The sequence below is a fragment of the Patella vulgata genome, chromosome 6 (genome assembly GCF_932274485.2).
Source record: "Patella vulgata chromosome 6, xgPatVulg1.2, whole genome shotgun sequence".
Lineage (NCBI taxonomy): Eukaryota > Metazoa > Mollusca > Gastropoda > Patellidae > Patella > Patella vulgata.
In genome coordinates this window covers 69,058,319-69,079,612 of record NC_065884.2, presented here as the reverse complement: position 1 = coordinate 69,079,612, position 21,294 = coordinate 69,058,319, and the positions used below count along the sequence as shown (strand labels likewise).

The window sequence follows — 21,294 nt, the reverse complement described above, 5'->3', positions numbered from 1 at the left end:
GGCACCTGTCACAGACAATGTCAGGCACAGATTCTGGCTTTGTTAGGCACAAATCCTCTGGTGTCTGTCATTTTGTCAGGCACTGATTTGTCTTTTTTATTGATATTATTAATACATGTCTGACACTTAGTTGAAAATATCAGGTACTATTTTATTAGTGTCTGACATTTTGTCAGGTACATCTAAAACCTTATTTCCAGGCCTGATAATGATAAATATTTGATGTAGATGTAATATTATACAGACAATCTTCAGAGATATGTATCATATAAATATACTAATCAATAGTCGGATCGTTGATTTATTGATTGATTGATTGATTGTCCACCTACTTCGGTCAATGTACCAATAATAAATATATGTATACTCCAGATTTATTTCCTTCTATAGATCTAACTAATCAGTCTTATTGCTTCTTTCGAATCTCCGGTTGTACGTGACAAGGAGTAGGGTTGCCTGTCCAACCTCGTGGGTTTTCTCCGGGTCCTCCGGTTTCCTCCCACTGCTAAAGACCCCTATTGAACCATGTGTTAGTCCCGAAATGACCTAGTCTGTGTCGAGTGGACTAGAACCCAATTTCTCTCTCTCTATCTTATTGCTTCTTAAATCTGTATATCCATCATATATGAGGAGCCACATACAGTAGCACAGTAAGTAAGACATTGGCTCACTAGCAGGATCCTTGAGAGGATAAAAATGTGCTGGGGGGAGGCCTTTTTTGCCCCCCACCCCCCAACAACCTTTTCAACACTAGATCTAGATGATTCACTAGCAGGTTGCGATAAAGTGAAAACTTTTGTACATACTTATACAAGCTTCAAAGGAACAAAAAAAAAATATGTGCATAATTACCCATTTCAATTTTGAACTTTGATATTCATGGGCCCCTAGGACATTAGAGCAAGAATTGTAATTTTTTCAGTCTTATGTTTAAAATATGCCTTAAAAAAAGCCTTAAAATACATGACATCTATACACACAGTCCTTCCTTGTTAAAGAATAATCCTTAATCCTATAATTCACTTGTGTCAGTTGAGAAATTGGCAAATATATCATTTTATTTTTAAATCCAACGTTGACTTTTACATTGTTATTATCACATGTGCAGGTTTTAAAAGTCTCTGTTTAATAACAGACTCTGACAATCGAGTAAACTCCCTCTTGTGTAAACTTAGTTATAAAATATTGAAAAGAAATGATACAAATTCCAAATATCGTCAGCGAGTAGAAAGTTTTTCCAATTTTTACGTGAATGTTATTTTTAGTGCTAGAATGATTCCTATGATTATATAATAGTGATTTGACAACCTATTAAGTAACAGATATAGAAATAATTATGTTTTGACTTTCTTAGAAAATATGCAATTTTCACGTAAAACCCCATTTCATTTCATTTGGGTTAGCACATGCGCGTATCATAAGGTCTGTCACTGAGTCAACTGGTTTGGTTTCGATTCCCTGGTTCTATGTGACATGAAGTAGAGTCGCCTGTCCAACCTTGTGGGTTTTCTCCAGTTCCTCCAGTTTCCTCCCACTGCTAAAGACTCCTACACACAAGCGAATTATTGAAATAAAATTGAACCATATGTTAGTCCTGAAATGACTTGGTTTTTGTCCAGTGGACATTAATCCGCATTTCTATCTCTCTCTGCCTCTCTTTCTGGATTTCTCAGTCCATTAAAAACCACTGATTGTTAGTCCCTCGCAAAATGAAATATTGGTACATAAGCTTCCGGTCCTCTGGTTTCCTCCTACTGTTATAGACCTTTACGTGCATGTGAATTATTGAAATAAAATTGAACCATATGGTAGACCCGAAATGAACTAATTTGTGTCAAATGATCATCTAAATCTCTCTCTCTCTCTGTCTCTCTCTCTCTCTTTTTCATTCATTTGATTTTTACCAGTCCTCACTGATTGTTTGAAGATCTTACCTGTGTGTCAATCTACACCACATAAAACACAAATTTTCAAGAATTAAACACAATCATGAAATCCGAGCATCGGCTGAGAAAGTTCCGAGGTCTACAGGTGTACCTAATTGGCATTGCATGTCAAACAGTTCATGATTCTTAGAATCTCAAATGGGGTTTTGACATCCCTATTTTTCTGTGCTGACTGGGCTAACGAAGACACTGGTTGATGTAACAAGGATGAGAAAAATGACATATTGCACCTTATTAATATTTAATTATATCAACAGATCACACGTCAATTATTAATACACTATGAAATAGAACATTAATTAACAAAATGAACTCTGTATAATTCTATATTATTAGACGCATTCTGAAAAATGACGTCAACACTAGATATTTATATAACTGTTAATAAGCTGCGTGGATTTTCTAAATCTGGGATAATTTGTCAGTTATAACCGTAACTATTAATTATCGCCGATTAATTCTGTTTCAGGATTCCATCAGAGTTAAGTGTTTGCAGTAAATCAGGAATCCTTACGCAATATCAGCATTAACTGGTGCTTCATATATTTTATTGTGCTATTATTTTTTCTGGTGCCAAGAGCTACAACTTGACATGACGTTAAAGGGATCCCACATTGAACAGTTTTACACAAAATGAAATAAAATGGCAGAGAGAGAGAGAGAGAGAGAGAGAGAGAGAGAGAGAGAGAGATGGGGTTTAATGTCCACTCGACACAAACTAGGTCATTTCAGGGCTAACATATGGTTCAATTTTATTCCCATAATTCGCGTGCGCGTAGGGGTCTTTAGCAGTGGGAGGAAACCGGAGAACCCGGAGAAAACATACGAGGTTGGACATTTGTTAAGCGCTTAGAAATATCACCAGATATAATGAAGCGCTATAGAAGATAAATAATAATAATATTATTATAAATGGGGTTTAAAATCCAGTGAGAAGAAACAGGAGGACCCGGAGAAAACCCATGAGATTGGACAGGTGACCATATTCCATGTCACGTACAACCGGGGAATCGAAACCACGCCAGTTGACTCAATGCCAGACTTTATTATACAGCGTGCACGTGCTAACCATTCAGCCATCCAACCCCCCTGAAATAAAAATGGCAATTTAAAGTCTTATTTATCTGCACCAAGAAACAAGCCACCATAACCAAATTGGAAGTGAATCTAAGATCCACAGCAAAGCTAGATAAGCTACCGATATAATTTATTAGATAATCCCTTCGATGATCTTAACCTGCTATTACCTAGATTGAATCTGTGTTAACGAACTTCCGACGTGGTTACCCCTTGTCAGTGGTGCAGGACGGAGGGCCTGACAAAGACAGCTGTCTAGTCGTTCGGATGATACAAAAAACCAAGGCCCTGTGTACACATTAGCATGCACGTAAAAGATCTCTTAGCAGTTGGAATTTGACAAAAAAGTAGGCCATAGTGCTGCTGCCCGGGCAAAATTTCCCTCATAGCACACTGTATGGCGTAGCCCAGTCAAGAGCAGAACAGTAGGACATTAAACCCCATTTCATTTCATGGGTTAACGAACCAGCTAAATAATCACTAAGCCACCCCTAGTACAGCAAAACAACTTTGGGTTCTCTTGGTCAATGAACCAGTGTCATCTCACCAAACCATCCCTAATACTGCAAGACAACCTGTAGAACCCCCACTTCAATGATCAAGACAATAGTTATTTGGAACCTGATGTTACAAAAGAGAGAGAGAGAAATGGAGTTTAAAGTCCACTCGACACAAACTAGGTCATTTCGGGACTAACATATGGTTCAATTTTATTTCGATAATTCGCTTGTGCATAGGGGTCTTTAGCAGTGGGAGGAAACCGGAGGACCCAGGGAAAACCCACAAGGTTGGACAGTCAACCCTACTCCTTGTCACGTACAACCGGGGATTCGTAGCCACGCCAGTTGACTCAATGACAGACTTCATGATACAGCGCGCTCGCGCTAACCATTCGTCTATCCAACACCCCTCCCCCTGATGTTACATAAATTATTATGATTATCAAAGTGAAGGTAACAAAACTTCTCTTTCACAGATGGTTTCATTGGCTAATCCCTCACATCATCCCAAACGTAGGTTATATAACAACTCTTCCAGATCCTAGTGTAGTACAGACAAAACCAAATTTTGAACTATACAAAACAAAATGAAATAGGATCTGTGTTTTAAAGGGACAATAACACTCTTGCTGGCTTGAAAGCTCCAGAAAATAAATAATATCTCTATCTAAGTACTAGATGTTTAAGTGTCCTACCTGTTGTGTAAATTATCCATTACATCCTATTTTACTTTTCCAGAGGGTTCAAAAATATTTTTAAATCCAAGTTTCATTTGAAAAGGTTTACGTTAGACGTTTCAAACCATTATATTGAATTTTTCAAAATTTTTAAATAAGGTGTGTTAAGATGAAATTTGTATCATCAATTAATTGAAATATTCTAAAATAGTACAATTTGTTGACCAGAATAAAAATTGGGACATTTTATTCAGTTACAACAAGTGTGGTATTGAGCCTTTAATCAGATTGCTTTTGAACCTGATGTTACATAAATACTATATCTTTAGTGACAAGGAGTAGGGTCGCCTGTCCAACCTCGTGGGTTTTCTCCAGGTCCTCTGGTTTCCTTCCACTGCTAAAGACCCCTACACGCAAGCAAATTATTAAAATAAAATTGAACCATGTGCAAATCCCGAAATGACCTAGTTTGTGCTTAGTGGAGGTTAAACCCCATTTCTCTCTAGTATCAGACAAATCTGTTAAAGATGAATTACGTAAGACTTCGATAAAAATCTGACTTTTCTTGCTATACTAGTTCAATAATACATAATGAAAAAATGTTAGCCCCGAAATGACCTAGTTTGCCTAGTTTGTGCCCAGTGGACATTAAACCACATCTCTCTCTCTCTCTCTCTCTCTCTCTCTCTCTCTCTCTCTCTCTCTTTAAATAATCTGTAGAGTGTTTGTTATTACATTTGTCTTCATAATAAATGTCAGAACATTATAATTATATACTCATTACACAAACATATATCTGTCTATCTTCAAGAGTCTAATACCCAAAATATATACATCTTTCTTTCTTTCTTTCTTTCTTCTTGTGATAGATATCTTACAAAATATAGTCATCTTCTTTCTACTACTAAGCTTTGTCTTTGAGTCAAGTGGCATGGTTTCGATTCCCCACTTGTGACAAGGAGAAAGGTAGCCTGCTTAACGTCATGGGTTTTCTTTGGGTCCTCCAACTACTTATTAGACCCCTACGTACAAGCGAATTATTGAAATAAAATTGAACCATATGTTAGTCCCAAAATGACCTAGCTTGCGATGAGTGAATGTTAAACCCCATTTTGCTATCGCTCTCTTATTTGATTTCCAACTATCAAGACTTCTTTTATGTGTGGGGGGAAACTGGAGGACCCCTAGAAAACCCATTAGGTTGGACAGGCGACCCTACTCCTTGTTACACAAGTCACTTAACTCAATGACAGATCTTTTGATCTGAGAGACCCCGTTAAATCATTCGGCCACCCTGCAACCTCCCCCAAATCTCTAATCATTTTCTATTTATATAATCCCATCACTAAACAAAATCTAATTGTTTAATCCAACCTCGTGGGTTTTCCCTGTGTCCTCCGGTTTCCTCCTACTACTAAAGACCCCTATGCTTAAGCGAATTATTGAAATAAAATTAAACCATATGTTAGTCCTGAAATGACCTAGTTTGTGTCAAGTGGATGCTAAACCCCATTTCTCTCTCTCTCTCTCTAATTGTTTAAAAGCCCAAAGACACAAATATATGGTCTATTTTCACCGCCAGTGATTTTTAGTTATTACGCTCAATCTGATTAAAATACAGATCTATATTTCATTTCATTTCTGACCGGTTGTAGTGGAAGGTCACATCAGGGGTCATACAAGTGACTTTTGACCCTATGACATCAGACATTGATTAATCAATCAGCGACAACGTTTCTAGTGGTTTACCCATAGTTCCATGCACCGCACGCCAAGAACTCGTCTAACAGACCGTTTCATTGGCTAATCCCTCACATTAACCAGAACGCGGGTTATATAACATTTTTTCCAGATCCTAGTGTAGTGAAGACAAGTAAAACGAAATTGCGAACTATAAAACACGAAACGAAATAGGATCTGTGTTTTAATCAGATCAGTTATTACTTGTCGATTGTAAAAAGAGAATCATAAAATATGATAAAAACAATCCAGCAAGCTGTTTCTATACAACCACTTGTAAATCATATGACAAGCAGGAAAAAAAATATAACTGTCGATGTTTGGTTAGCAGCGTGAAACAGCTGTAATAAATTTTTGCTAATCAAATAAAAGTTTGATAAGCAGTTTTGATCATTTGAGATGCAGTTATAATCTATCATAAATACTCAATATTACTACAACTGGTCAGATCTTCAGGTGGTGAAGGGCATAGAATTTATAAAAAAAAGAAACGAAATATAGATCTGTATTTAAATCAGGTTTAAAATAATTTGTATATTGGTTAGGCAACTAAAATATTCAACACTAAAACAATTGATAGCGTCGCCCAAATTTCCCAAGGGAAGGTCGAAAAATGCTGATTTTATTAAGATTATTAATATTATTCATAAATTGTCTTTAAATCAGATAACCACCAAGATTGATCAGGTTTTAGATAATAGTCTGTCTATCATGTAATTTGATAATGAATAATAAATGAAAATGAAATGAAATTGGGTTTAACGTGCTACTATTCTGCTCCGACTGGGCTAATGAAGACAGGCAATTGCCATACAGTGTGCTATGAGCGATATTAGCCTAGAAAGATTATTTGTAAACTAGAGGTAAATGAAATGAAATTAAATGGGGTTTAACGTCCTACTGTTCTGCTCCGGCATATGCCATACAGTGCGCTATGAGGGATATTTTGCCCGTACAGCCATGCAAGGACCTACTCTCATATCGAATTTCAACTGCCAAGGGTTATTTTTTACATGCACGATAGTGTATACCCGGGACATAATTTTTTTGTCTCCCATCCGAAGGACTATACATCACTTGCCAGGTTCTCTATTGTGCACCAATGACAAGGGGAAATGCAGGAATCAGGGTTAGAGCTTTCAGGACTGACAATGAATTGTATTCAGTGAACTCTAGTCCTTCTGATGGAACAAAAAACAAAGGTCTGAATCAAGAGTTGTTGAAAAAGCTGCTGTCAGGGCAAAATTCTCCCTAACACAGCTATATGTTAGTCTAAATATAAACTGGATAGATTATCTATGTTGTTAAAATATACTACATGCCTGTATACTGTGTATATTTGAGTAACAAATAGGTTATCATGTTAGATTATCATCCCAAACTTAGGCTGCCTGTCTATAGTTAGCTCCATGAAGTAGATGCATTGCTGTGTGCAGTATGGTAAGATTATATCAGTATATAATCATAAATCTGATAATATCAAGATATACCACTAATCAGTATAACTTATATATATATATATATATATATAGAGAGAGAGAGAGAGAGAGAGAGAGAGAGAGAGAGGGTTTAACATCCACTCAACACAGACTAGGTCATTTCGGGACTAACATATGGTTTAATTTTATTTCAATATCGAAGGACCCAGAGAAAACCCATGAGGTTGGACAGGCTACCCTACTCCTTGTCACATACAACCGGGTATTCGAAACCACGCCAGTTGACTCAATGACAGGCCTTATGATACAGCATGCACGTGCTAACTATTCGGCCATCCAACCCCGCTCATATATAGATAATCTACCTCATATACCAGTATATACTACTAATCAACCATAAATACCAGTACATAACTCTACTACTCTACCATAGATAATACTTAAATCATACATGTATTTATTTATTAATTTTTTTGTGGGTTGGTATTTTGGTTAAGTGTTTAAAGTATACTAATCTCGCACAGATAATACTAAAATGATATTTATTTATCAATTTTTTTTTGTGGCTGGGTATTTTGGTTAAAGATACATTATGGGAGATTAGATAACGAGTTGGCAGTTCTCACTATAATAGTTAAAAACTAGATAATGTAAAGGCAATTTGCTAAAGTCGGTAGATAAAAAAGAATAGTCTCAATTATCCATTTAATAATTAAATCGCGAAGGAAAGTTATGCAGTAAATTGAAACATAATCCATTAAATATCGCAGGCTAGCGATGCCATCTAGAGTTGATTATGGTCTTTTCATGTTAATAAATGTCTAATTAATAATTTAGAAAACATTTCAGGCCTAAAGGAAGACCTGCAATTGGCAGATTTAGCGCTTGCTTAATGTATATTTAAGTGTTTAAAGGGACAATAACACTCTTGCTGGCTTGACAGCTCCAGAAACTAAAAAAAAAGGCTTATTCTAAGTACTAGATGTGTTAGTGTCCTACCTGTTGTGTAAATTATCCATCAAATCCTATTTTACTTGTCCAGAGGGTTCAAAAATATTTTTAAATCCAAGTCACATTTGAAAAGCTTTACGTCAGGCTTTTCAAATCAATTAGTTGAATTTTTCCAATTTTTTAAATTAGGTGTGTTAAGATGAAATTTGTATCATCAATTAATTGGAATATTGTAAAATAGTGCAATTTGTTGACCAGAATAAAGATTGGGACATATCATTCAGTTACAACAAGAGTGGTATTGAGCCTTTAAAGAAATATCAGTGATAAAACAATATTTGTAGAATAAAGACATGTAGGTAAATGAGTAGATACCTTTAATATAACCAAGGTTTTAACATAATGCTTGTAGAACTATAGTTATTTATTACATGTACTACTGTTTGTATGAATGTATTACATGTGTTATATGTATGTGTTTTTTATGTAATGTATTGTCAAATGTATATGATTATATCTAAATGTACAGTGTATATGTATGCATGCTGTCCTTAATCAAGATCAGAGAGAGAGATTGGGTTCAACATCCACTTGTCACGTACAACCAGGGAATCGAAACCATGCCAGTTGATTCAATAACAGACCTTATGATACAGCATGCATGTGCTAACCATTCGGCCATCCAACACCCTGATTTGAATGAAGATCAAGTAATTACAACACAAGAACTTTATTTCAGACCCAGATCAAGGTGGTCGTTCTATTTTAGTTAATGATTATCAACACAGTATGCATGCACATACCCTTGACATATAAACTGTGTATATACGTGTATACTAACTTTGTGTTATAAGATCATACACACTTTGTTTAATCTTTATAACTGCTCTGTTTTATTTTGTATTAGTCCCATATGTTATTCATCATGCTGTATTTTCTAGTGGAGTTGGATGGCTGAATGGTTAGCATGTGCGTGCTGTATCTTAAGGTATGTCATTGAGTCAAATGACGTGGTTGTATGTGACATGGAGTAGGGTCGCCTGTCGAACCTCGTGAGTTTTCTCTGGGTCCTTCGGTTTCCTCCCACTGCTAAAGACCCCTACGCATATGCAAATTAATGAAATAAAATTGAACCATGTGTTAGTCCCAAAATGACCGAGTTCGTGTTGAGTGGACGTTATCAAATCCCATTTCTCTCTATATATATATATATTTTCTAGTAAGGGAAGGATGCTAGTAGTCTAATGTCTGACTCCACTGCCGAAGCGTGGAATCTAACTCCTGTACCACAAGTTTTGATTTGTCCAACGAGCCCTTCTAGATAATCTGTGCTTTATTTTTAGCAAATAAATGGTAAGCTACAAAAGCAATATTATGATTTCGAGATTTGCCATTTAGAACAAGTCACATGTTCGAGGTAATTTACTCGCAGAATGACATACTCGTGATTGGCCATAAAATACTGCTAGCGAATTCTAATCGGTGCGATCAGGCGAAAAAAATACACTCATCTGCCCTTAGCATAAGGCTATCTATCATAGCCTAATCTTCAACCCTTCGCAAATAAAATCAATATTAATATATGGGGGGTTGGATGGCCAAAGGGTTAGCACGTGCGCGCTGTATCATACGGTCTGTCATTGAGTCAACTGGCGGGGTTTCGATTCCCTGGTTGTATGTGACAAGGAGTAGGGTCGCCTGTCCAACCTCATGGGTTTTCTCCGGGTCCTCCGGTTTCCTCCTACTGCTAAAGACCTCTACACGCAAGCAAATTATTGAAATAAAATTGAACCATGTGTTAATCCGAAAATGACCTAGTTTGTGTCAAGTGGACGTTAAACCCCATTTCTCTTACTCTCTAGTATTAATATTATCAACAGACAAATCTGTTAAAGATGAATTACGTAAAACTTCGATAAAAATCTGACTTTTCTTGCTATACTAGTTCAATGATACATAATGAAAAATAAATATATTGAAAATTTAATTCAAATTACTTAATTCTGTGCCAAATTATCACTGATTGAAGACGTAGCGTAGATCTTTTGTTATCATAGCAACGATACTTGACAACCAACACTTAAGTCTGGATTATCCAGTTTTTTTTAAATTGCTTTGGTGTTCAAAGTCAAATTCGATTAAATCTCGGGCAACCAATACCTAGAGAGTTGATTATAAATGAAAATGGAAATGAAATGGGGTTTAACGTCCTACTGGTCTGCTCCTATACTGGGCTAATGAAGACGGGCATACACCATACAGTGTGCTATGAGGGAAATTTTTCCCCGGACAGCTGCACTACGGCCTACTCTTATATCGAATTCCAACAGTCAAGGGATCTCTTACGTGCATGCCAATGTGTACACAGGGCCTCGGTTTTTCGTCCCATCCAAATGACTAGACAGCTGTCCTTGTCAGGCCCTCCGTTCTGCATCACTGACAAGGGGAAACCACATCGGAAAATCTGGATGAACTTAGTTGATTATAAGCTTGTCATGTGGATAAATGTCTAAATAATAACTTATATAACATTTGAAGCCAAAATAAAAACCTCTAATAGACACACTGATCAATCAGTAGTGAATTTTTGCTAGGCCGCTACAATCACTGATAAGGATGACATCGATGCGACTTAATGAGTCCCAAATATTAACTTTTTTCTTCCGTCAAATTAAATTCTAAAACATTTTTTTGCATTTATTAGAAAAATTAATAAAGACGTTTGCATTGTTTGTAGGTAAAAATCATTTCCTATTTAGTATAAATGGGTATTAAAATAAGTAAAATTCACCATATAGCCCGAATTAGTAACGTCTTATGTAAACAATGCACGCGCTATTGAGCCAATGATTGATGTCGCGTGATGTGACGTCACGTGTTGAAACAGTCATCTGTAACAGAGATATTAAAAGATCTCTGTGAAACAGATTGATAATATATCTGTAAGGTTCCAAAGAATAGAGTCATACAACCTCAATCTGATTAATTCGTTTCGTTTTTTTTATACTTTCGATGACATACACTACATGAACATCTGACCGGTTATAGCGATAGGTCGCGTAAGAGGTCATACGAACAGCTATTGACCCTATGACGTCAGACATTTGATGTTATTAGTGGATTACCCACAGTTCCGTGCAAAACACACCTAAAGCTCGCCGTAACAGACCGTTTCATTAGCTATTCCCTCACATCATTCAGAACAAGTCAATGATAACAACTCTTCCAGATACTAGTGTAGTAAAGACAAGTAAAACAAAATTTTGAACGATAAAATCCCTCACATCATTCAGAACACGTCAATGATAACAACTCTTCCAGATCCTAGTGTAGTAAAGACAAGTAAAACAAAATTTTGAACTATAAAAACGAAACAAAATAGGATCTGTGTTTTAATTAGATTGATACACCCTTTAAACAGTGAAGGTGATTCACTGATAATTTACAACATTTTGAAAGCCAAAGTAAAGACCTACAATAGAGAGATTTATTTGTTACATAATACATCCTGCTGGATATAAACGATACCAAATAACGCCCACGTGGGTGAGATACTGTACGTAATTAATATATGATGTAATCACGGTAATATGCTGATATTAATTAACAGAGGAACATCTGCCTTACCTGTCATATATTACAGGTATTTTTGGACAAATTAAATGATGAGTTTAAGACCAGACATAGGATAAAACTGGTATTTTTAGACATATTATTGGAAAATTGGTGAAAACCAGATATAGGGTTCATATATATAATGTAATCAGTGGATATAATTAATAAATGAACACCTGCCCTACCTGTCAGTGTCATAGATACACAGGTAAAAGGAATACATGTATAACAAAGTTACTGAAAAAAAAAAGGCGTATATACGTATTTTGAGCTACATTAGTTTAAGAAAAATTAATCAATTAGTTAAAAACCAGACATGGTTTAAATTTCTATTTCCATTACCTATTTTTATTCTGTGCAATTTAAGACCAAAATAACATTAATTGCTATATTCAATACATACTGTATATCCAAATTAAGACAAAAAAACATCTCACAGTTGCGTTCATTACTTATTAAAATAACATTTTACTATTGTCACACGAATGCGTTTCAGAGCCATTTGTAACAAGGGATTTGAAGAACTAGGCTAGATATATTCCACATGTTATGTCAAACGGTGTGACGTCATATTCTTATCTGGAGAGCATGCACAATAAATACTATCGGTGTAGACTGGAGTAACAAGACGTTAGAGATTGCCATTCGATTCAAACTTCTGGCACGCTTCGCCGAACATAAATGATTAGAAATTACAGTAAAAACATAAACGATTGAATATATCGGTAAATCAGTTTATATACATTCATATCACATTATTATATGCATTGCAACCCATTTATGTCAATTTCTATTTCCAGAATATTAGCGATTTAGCTTCTTTAAAGTTCTGTTGAATAAAAGTTAAAAAAAAATATCCCACTGATGTATTCATTAGAAATTATAGATATTTATAATTTAATTTACGATAAAAATAACCCATTGTTTATTCATTACTTGTACTTCTATCCAAGTATAATTTGACACCCTGGGTCCTTGTATATCAAAAACTAACACATATTTGTTACTATGGAAACACAAATATTATTAAATCCAACAATTTTCTAATTAGCAACAGTCACAACTGCAAATTATATGATTTTCTTTAACTATATAGTTATTCAAATAAGATTGATATGTTTTAAAAATGCATACATTGTCAAAGAGAAAGAATTCAAAAACAATCCAAAGGCTTCGAGTAATTTGTTTCCTTTAATATGTGTACACAGAGTTTCAATGGTTTATCAGATTTGTTCTGGATGATTGACAGCAGAGTTTCAATTCTATATCACTCACTTTAATTCACAGGACAAAAAATACTACATTACTTTATTTATAACTTATTTTAGAGAGAAATGAAATGAAATGAAATGGGGTTTAACGTCCTACTGTTCTGCTCCTAAACTGGGCTAATGAAGACGGGCATACGCCATACAGTGTGCTATGAGGGAAATTTTGCCCGGGCAGCTGCGCTATGGCCTACTCTTACATCGAATTCCAACTGTCAAGGGATCTTTTACGTGCATGCCAATGTGTACACAGGGCCTCGGTTTTTCGTCCCATCCGAATGACTAGACAGCTGTCCTTGTCAGGCGGTGAATTGAAACAACATCACTTGACTCAATGACAAACACACCCTTATTTTAGATGCATGGAGTATAATTTAAGAAGCCAATCAAGTTATATTTTAGAGAATAAACTTGTTAAAATCCCTTCTTATTTTAGATGCATTGAGTATAGTTTAAGGAGCCAATCAAGTTATATTTTAGAGAATAAACCTGTTAAAATCCCCTCTTAGTTTAGATGCATTGAATGCATGTATAATTGAAGGAGTTATTCAAGTTATATTTTAGAGAATTTACTGTTAAAATCCCCTATTATTTTAGATGCATTGAATAAAATTTAAGGAGACAATCATTTAATATTTGAGAGAATGAACTGTTAAAATGTCATATTTTGAATCCCGCGCAAACTACAATATCTCTAAAGCTGTAACGGTCTAAAATTGGTTGAATAACGCTCAATATTTACAGAGAAGATATATAGTCAAAACAAACCAGCTTCACCTATAAATTTTGCTGCTATCTCTTAATGGGCCTGTTGTAGCTCTGATTGAATCCATGCTATGAGAATATATATCGCCGAGGGAGGTTGGATGGCCGAATGGTTAGCATGTGTGTGCTGTATCATAAGGCCTGTCATTGAGTCAACTGGCGTGATTTCGAATCCCCGGTTGTACGTGACAAGGAGTAGGGTCGCCTGTCCAACCTCATGGGTTTTTTCCGGGTCCTCCGGTTTCCTCCCACTGCTAAAGACCCCTACCCGCAAGCAAATTATTGAAATAAAATTAAACCATATTTTAGTCCCGAAATGACCTAGTTTGTGATTTCGAATCCCCGGTTGTACGTGACAAGGAGTAGGGTCGCCTGTCCAACCTCATGGGTTTTTTCCGGGTCCTCCGGTTTCCTCCCACTGCTAAAGACCCCTACCCGCAAGCAAATTATTGAAATAAAATTAAACCATATTTTAGTCCCGAAATGACCTAGTTTGTGTCAAGTGGATGTTAAACCCCATTTCTCTCTCTCCCTATATATCGCCGATATCTCTTGATGAGAGACAGAGAGAGAGAAATGGGGTTTAATGTCCACTCGACACAAACTAGGTCATTTCGGGACTAACATATGGTTTAATTTTATTTTAATAATTTGCTTGCCCGTAGGGGTCTTTAGCAGGCTTCATGATACAGCGCGCACGTGCTAACCATTCGGCCATCCAACCCCCCATCTCTTGATGAACCTCATTTTAATCTGATTGAATGCAATCAACCGTCGATATCTGGGTCTTTTTTTGTGATCAATGTTAAATAATCAATCAAAGCATATTTTACCGTTGATTTAAGCTATGAAAAATGTACATTTTCTCTGATCAGCATCTTTAGTTTGTGTAAAATCCTCTGGGGAAACATCATCCATGTCGTAGCTTTGTGCTACTTTTTCTAATAAATACAAACTTTCAGTTTTTATGCAGGATTTTCCAGTGTGGTTCCCCCTTGTCAGTGGTACAGGACATGGGACAGTGTATAGTCATTCGGATGGGATAAAAAAAACTGCTGCGTTTTGGAATTCAAAATAAGAGTAGGTCGTAGTAGCACTGCCAGGGCAAAATGTCCCTTCACTAGAGCAGTCGATGCAAAACCCCATTTTATTTCATTTACAGTATATTATATTAAACAGGCCTAACAATGTTTCAGTGAATTTCAATACGTTTTGTGGTGGATGAAATAACCATAAAAATGGATAATCAAGACTTTGTTTACTATCATAACAAACAGTAGTAATGACGATCAAGGCTAGCCTAAAATTGAAGCGCTAATATCTAGATTCAGAGTGATGATATTTGACTGAAATTTTCAGCATATTCCTTTTTCATTATCTATTTTTTAACTATTATAACAAGAACTGTCAGCTTTTTATCTAATCTTACCTAACGCCCCTTTAAAGGCTCAATACCACTCTTGTTGTAACTGAATAATATGTCCCAATCTTTATTCTGGTCAACAAATTGTACTATTTTACAACATTCCAATTAATTGATGATACAAATTTCATCTTAACACACCTAATTTAAAAAATTGGAAAAATTCAACTAAATGATTTGAAAAGCCTGACATAAAGCTTTTCAAATGTGACTTGGATTTAAAAATATTTTTGAACCATCTGGACAAGTAAAATAGGATTTAATGGATAATTTACACAACAGGTAGGACACTAACACATCTAGTACTTAGAATAAGGCTATTTTTTTATTTTCTGGAGCTGTCAAGCCAGCAAGAGTGTTATTGTCCCTTTAATATAAATTTGAAATGTCAAATTTCTGTGGGTTTCCCTTTAATTGTTCCATATATGATTCCAATATGAGTGTAATATTTTGGCGTGTTCTCCCTAGCCAAACACCTTCTGCTTTGTTACCTTATAAAAAAATATCATGTGAATCGAATAAAAACTTACCTGTAACGTTGTCTCACTTCAAAAGCCAGATAAAATCCAAATAATTCACCTTTTATATATTGATCACCTTTTTCTATTTTTTATCTAAAAACATCACAAGAAATGAAAGTTCTGTTAATCCTTTATCTTGCTACAGAGTTCGAAAAACATAAATCTAACGTTGTTTCATTTCGGGTTTAATCCAATTTAAAATGATAACCGTACGAGTTGATACAATTCCTAGTTCTTCGTGGTTGTGTCCAAAACTATTAAACATGTATCTGTAGCTCTAACTTGATCTTTCAATCTGACGTCTAAAAATACAAAAATTTTCATATAATTTAAAAGTAAAATATTTGAAACACTATCTATATATATTTTTCTTTACTTCTGCAACTTTTTTTAGGGTAATATAAGTCGTTTTAAACAGATAATTCTTCCTTTTCTAAATTTATTTTCCGTGGAGAATATCAAATCACTGTAGTTTATGCTACGTCTAATACATTTCTGATCAAATCCTGATAATATTATTTTCACCCGAGATGGGAAGTATGGTAAAAGAATGATGACACTAGCTGATGTTGGTTTGAAGATAAAGGTTTAGAATCCCACCGATTGTTGTTAAGAGTGAATTGTAAAGTTACAAGCCAGTCAGCTGAGAGTCCCACAATGATTGCAGTCATACAAACAAACACTGCCTGCTATCGGTTGTGTGTTGGGAGAACTGTCAATATACAGTAGTATGGATGAACACAGTTAATCATCAACTAGTATTAGATGAGAGAACACACTGTAAAAGCTCACTACTATACTATTGATGTAATGTAACATTAAAACTATATCCCCAGAGAGAGAGAGAGAGAGAGAGAGAGAGGGAGAGAGATGGGTTTAATGTCCACAAACTAGGTCATTTCGGGACTAACATGGATCAATTAAATTTCAATAATTCGCATGCACGTAATGTAACATCAAAACTTTATCCCTTGTATATAATGTTATCATAATTTAACAAAACGAGAGAGAGAGAGAGAGAGAGAGAGAGAGAGAGAGAGTTTAACGTCCACTTGACACAAACTAGGTCATTTTGGGACACGTATATGGTTCAATTTTATTTCAACAATTTGCTTGCGCGTATGGGTCTTTAGCAGTGGGAGGAAACCGGAGGACTTGGAGAAAACCCACAAGGTTTGACAAGGTGACCCTACTCCTTGTCACGTACAACCGGGGACCGGGGAATAGAAACCACGTCAGTTGACTCAATGACAGACCTTATGATACAGCACGCACACGCTAACCATTCGGACATCCAACTCTCCTAACAAAGTATAAGGCACAGTGAAGGCTGAAACAATAGAGATTACCTATTAAAAATTCTGCCTTTCATTTAATCTTCATGAAAAAAAAAAGAGTACGCAGTTGCTCTTCTCAAAAGAATTTAGTTCCAAATACCTAAAGGAGCTAAATCTCTATTCTTTGGCACCTAGAAATAGACACAAATGTGTCGCAATGTAATAACAATGTATTATGAATGTATATAATAAACTGATTTACATTCAATTGTTTCTGTTTTTACTGTAATTTCTAATTAGTTATGTTCGGCGAAATACACAAAGAGTCTAAATTGAATGACAGTCTTTGGCATCTGGGATTTCCAGAGTACACCGATGGTATTCTCCTAAGGGGTATGATTAGCCTCGTTCATCAAGTCGCTTCATTACAAATTGCGCTTGAAAGCATTCTGGCATGCGATTCGTGCGCCAATTTAAAAATTTCATTTTGTCTTAAATGTTGGATATCAGAAGCCTGTCTTTTCATGGTAAGATCACAACATCAATGTTGATTTAAATTGACCAATAAGTTGAATTTTCAATGTTAAAGACTAGTTAGAGTTAAAGACTTGCTCCTTTTAATTTTTGAAATCTTAACAAAATATCACACACAATATTTAAGTGTGTTATTTATTGAACAAGACCCCAAGAATTTCACACAAACTATGTCATTTTGGGACTAACACATGGTTCAATTTTGAACTCTCTGATATTAAAACTTTATGTTTCCGATCTCAATCACCCAATTTTCTGACGATATTCAATTTACCCACGAATACTCAAATTGATTAAGAAAACAAAATCACAATTTCCCAGCTTTGATTGAATGGGATTTAAAAGAGGCTCATTAAAATAATTTATCTAAGACTTATAAGTGACATTGGCTTATTTATATCATCTACATAGGATGCTAAATGTCCCATTATTTGTGGAGCCACGGTGGCTAAGTGGGTAAGACGCTGGTTTGCTAGCTTAGAGGTCGCGTGTTCGATCCCTGCATTGGCCAAGAAAGTCCATCAGGATTTTCCGATGTGGTATTCCCTTTTCAGTGATGCAGGATGGAGGGCCTTGACAAGGACAGCTGTCTAGTCATTCGGATGGGATAAAAAACCTGAGGTCCCGTGTATACATTAGCATGCACGCAAAAGATCCCTTGGCAGTTGGAATTCGATATAAGTGTGGGCCATAGTGCAGCTGCCCGGGGAAAATTTCCCTCATAACACACTGTATGGCGTATGCCCGTCTTCATTAGCCCAGTCGGAGCATAGCAGTAGGAGCAATCTGTTTCACAGAGGATTAATATCTCCTTAAAAGATAACTGCCTCTAGCACGTGACGTCACAGCATGCGGTGTCAATCATTGGCTCATGCATTGTTTACATAACATGTTACTGGTTCGGGCAGAATGACGCCTTTCACTCATTATAATACGCATTTACACTAAATAGGAAATAATTTTTACCCACAATACCTTAAACGTTTTTATTTATTTTTCTTAATACATAAAAAATGGAGACACAAGCTGATTGTTGAACATTTAAAAAACACTATTTCTAACCACAAAACAGGAACATAACTTCCACAAAACTAGGTAATATCCAGTTTAATACTTTAGTCGTGTTTCTGGCTGCAACCTGTGACAGCACAAGCGAAAAATATTTTATATTCTAAGCCATCCCTGTTTTGTGGTTAGAAATAGTGTTTTTTAAATGTTCAACAATCAGCTTGTGTCTCCATTTTCAGGATCGACCCATGTGGCCCTGAATGCCCTGATAGGGATGTATGTGGTGTTCACCTATCACTCATACGCTCTTATGTCCAGAAATATATAGTTTATCTCTTGATATAGTTTGGTTCGGTGAAATAATTGCCCCCAACCGCCGCTAACTAGTGAAAGGGCCATATTGTCTGGCATGTTTGGTTTTAATATCATCTAATCACCCCACAAAATAATACATGTTTTCAGTGTATTCCTTGACCCCAAAAACATACGGTTAGACAACAAAATTATCATCCTAGAATAAATACTATGGGAGTTATAGGGGATTATTTGATGTGGCGGCCGTCTTGGACGCCATCTTGAATTTCTCAAAACGCTCAAGGGTGACCGAGGTTCACCCGGCAGATTCTGAACGGGGACACCCTAGGCTATTAAAATCAATCATAAAAAAAACTTTGTATATAATTTCTAGGTTCACTCGAAAAATTGGGTTTGGCGACCGGACTATAGCGGCCTAGTGTATATTCACTGCTGATCCAGTGTGCTGTAGGAGATTAAACCACATTTCATTTCATTTCACATAATCTGAAGTGTTTTATTGATCATATCTTTGTAAATACTAAATAAATCTGAATAATTTTTGTACCAAATTTCCTGTTAGAGATTCAACTTTAATACCACTGAGGTTTGCAAGAGATTAAAGATACATTATGGGAGATTAGATAACGAGTTGGCAGTTCTCACTATAATAGTTAAAAACTAAATAATGTAAAGGCAATTTGTTGACAATTTCAGTAAAATTGATCCACTATGAACCGAGAAATAAGCGATCGAAAGTTCCGCATAGCCTCGGTCATCATTACTAAAGTCGGTACTACAAAAATCATAGTCTCGATTATCCATTTAATTGTTAAATCGAGAAGGAAAGTTATGCAGCAAATCGGATCAAAATCCAACAATTATCGCAGGATAGTGCTGACATCGAGAGTTGATTATGTTCTGGATACGTTAATTAATGTCTAATTAATAGTTTATATAACATTTCAGGCCTAAAGAAAGACCTGCAATAGGCATGTTTACTTCTTGCATAATGCATGTTTAACAAACCCACAAACAGCGGTTTAAAACGGCTGACAGAGAAAGCATTTAATGGTCACTTGACACGAATTAGTTCATTTCACGTTTAGCATATTATGGTTTTATTTTATTTTCAATAATTCGCTTGCATGTAAAAGTCTTTAGCAGGGGAAGGACCCGGAGAAAACCCACGAGGCTGAACAAATACCTGGGATTTTTCAGCGTGGTTTCCGCTTGTCAGTGATGCAGGACAGATGACCTGGCAAGGAACAGCATTTACTTCTTCAGACGTGACAAGAAACCAATTTCCCATCTATAACAATAGGAGGAAACCCGAGGACCCAGAAAAACCCACAAGAGAGAAAGAGAGAGAAATGGGGTTTAACGTCCACTCAACATAAACTAGGTCATTTCGGGACTAACATATGGTTTAATTTTATTTCAATAATTCGCTTGCGCATAGGGGTCTTTAGCAGTGGGAGGAAACCGGAGGACCCGGAGAAAACCCACGAGGTTGGACAGGCGACCCTACTCCTTGTCACATACAACCGGGGATTCGAAACCACGCCAGTTGACTCAATGACAGACTTTATGATACAGCGCGCACACGCTAACCATTCAGCTACCAACCCCCCAAAAACCCACAAGGTCATGTACAAGCTTATGTACCAATATTTCATTTTAAATGGACTGAGAAATCCACATATAAAAGTAAGTTGTACTGTTACTAATAAATATTACACCCAGGACGACAGACACTGTAGGCGTACAATGCAGGCTTTTAATGGACATGGATTATTGAAGAACATTTTTTAACCTTTACAAGAAAGGCTTGATGAATACAATTCACACAATTAAACACAAGCTGAGCTACTAGAACATAAAGCAATATTCGATTGATCTATAAATATTTGAAATCTCCATGCAATGTGACATCAAATGTTGATCGACTGTCAATGCTAGATTGTCTATTTAGCTTTTAGATCGGGGGGGGGGGGGAGAGAGAGAGAGAGAGAGAGAGAGAGAGAGAGAGAGAGAGAGAGATCTTAACTCAACTCCACAACAGCTAAGCCATTTCTGGGAATCTAAACCACACAATTTGACTCAATGACAGACTATGATCTCAAGCGCATGTATAAACCCATCTGGCCACCTAACACGAAATAATTAAAACTTGTCCTAAGTATATACATATTCAAGCACTAGATCACATAATATATGGTAAAAGGGGATCACTTATGTATAGTAATAGGGGATCAT

The 21,294-nt window shown here is 36.0% G+C and overlaps 1 protein-coding gene across 1 annotated transcript in view; it reads right to left on the bottom strand.

Moving 5' to 3' along the window:
* LOC126824038 (uncharacterized) overlaps positions 1–16,615 on the bottom strand; it is a 183,324-nt gene extending 166,709 nt beyond the window's left edge. Inside the window, exon 1 of the mRNA XM_050553188.2 lies at positions 15,932–16,615. The gene's annotated coding sequence lies outside the window, so the exon portion shown is untranslated. The remainder of the gene's footprint in view (positions 1–15,931) is intronic.
* Positions 16,616–21,294: the final 4,679 nt, after the last annotated feature.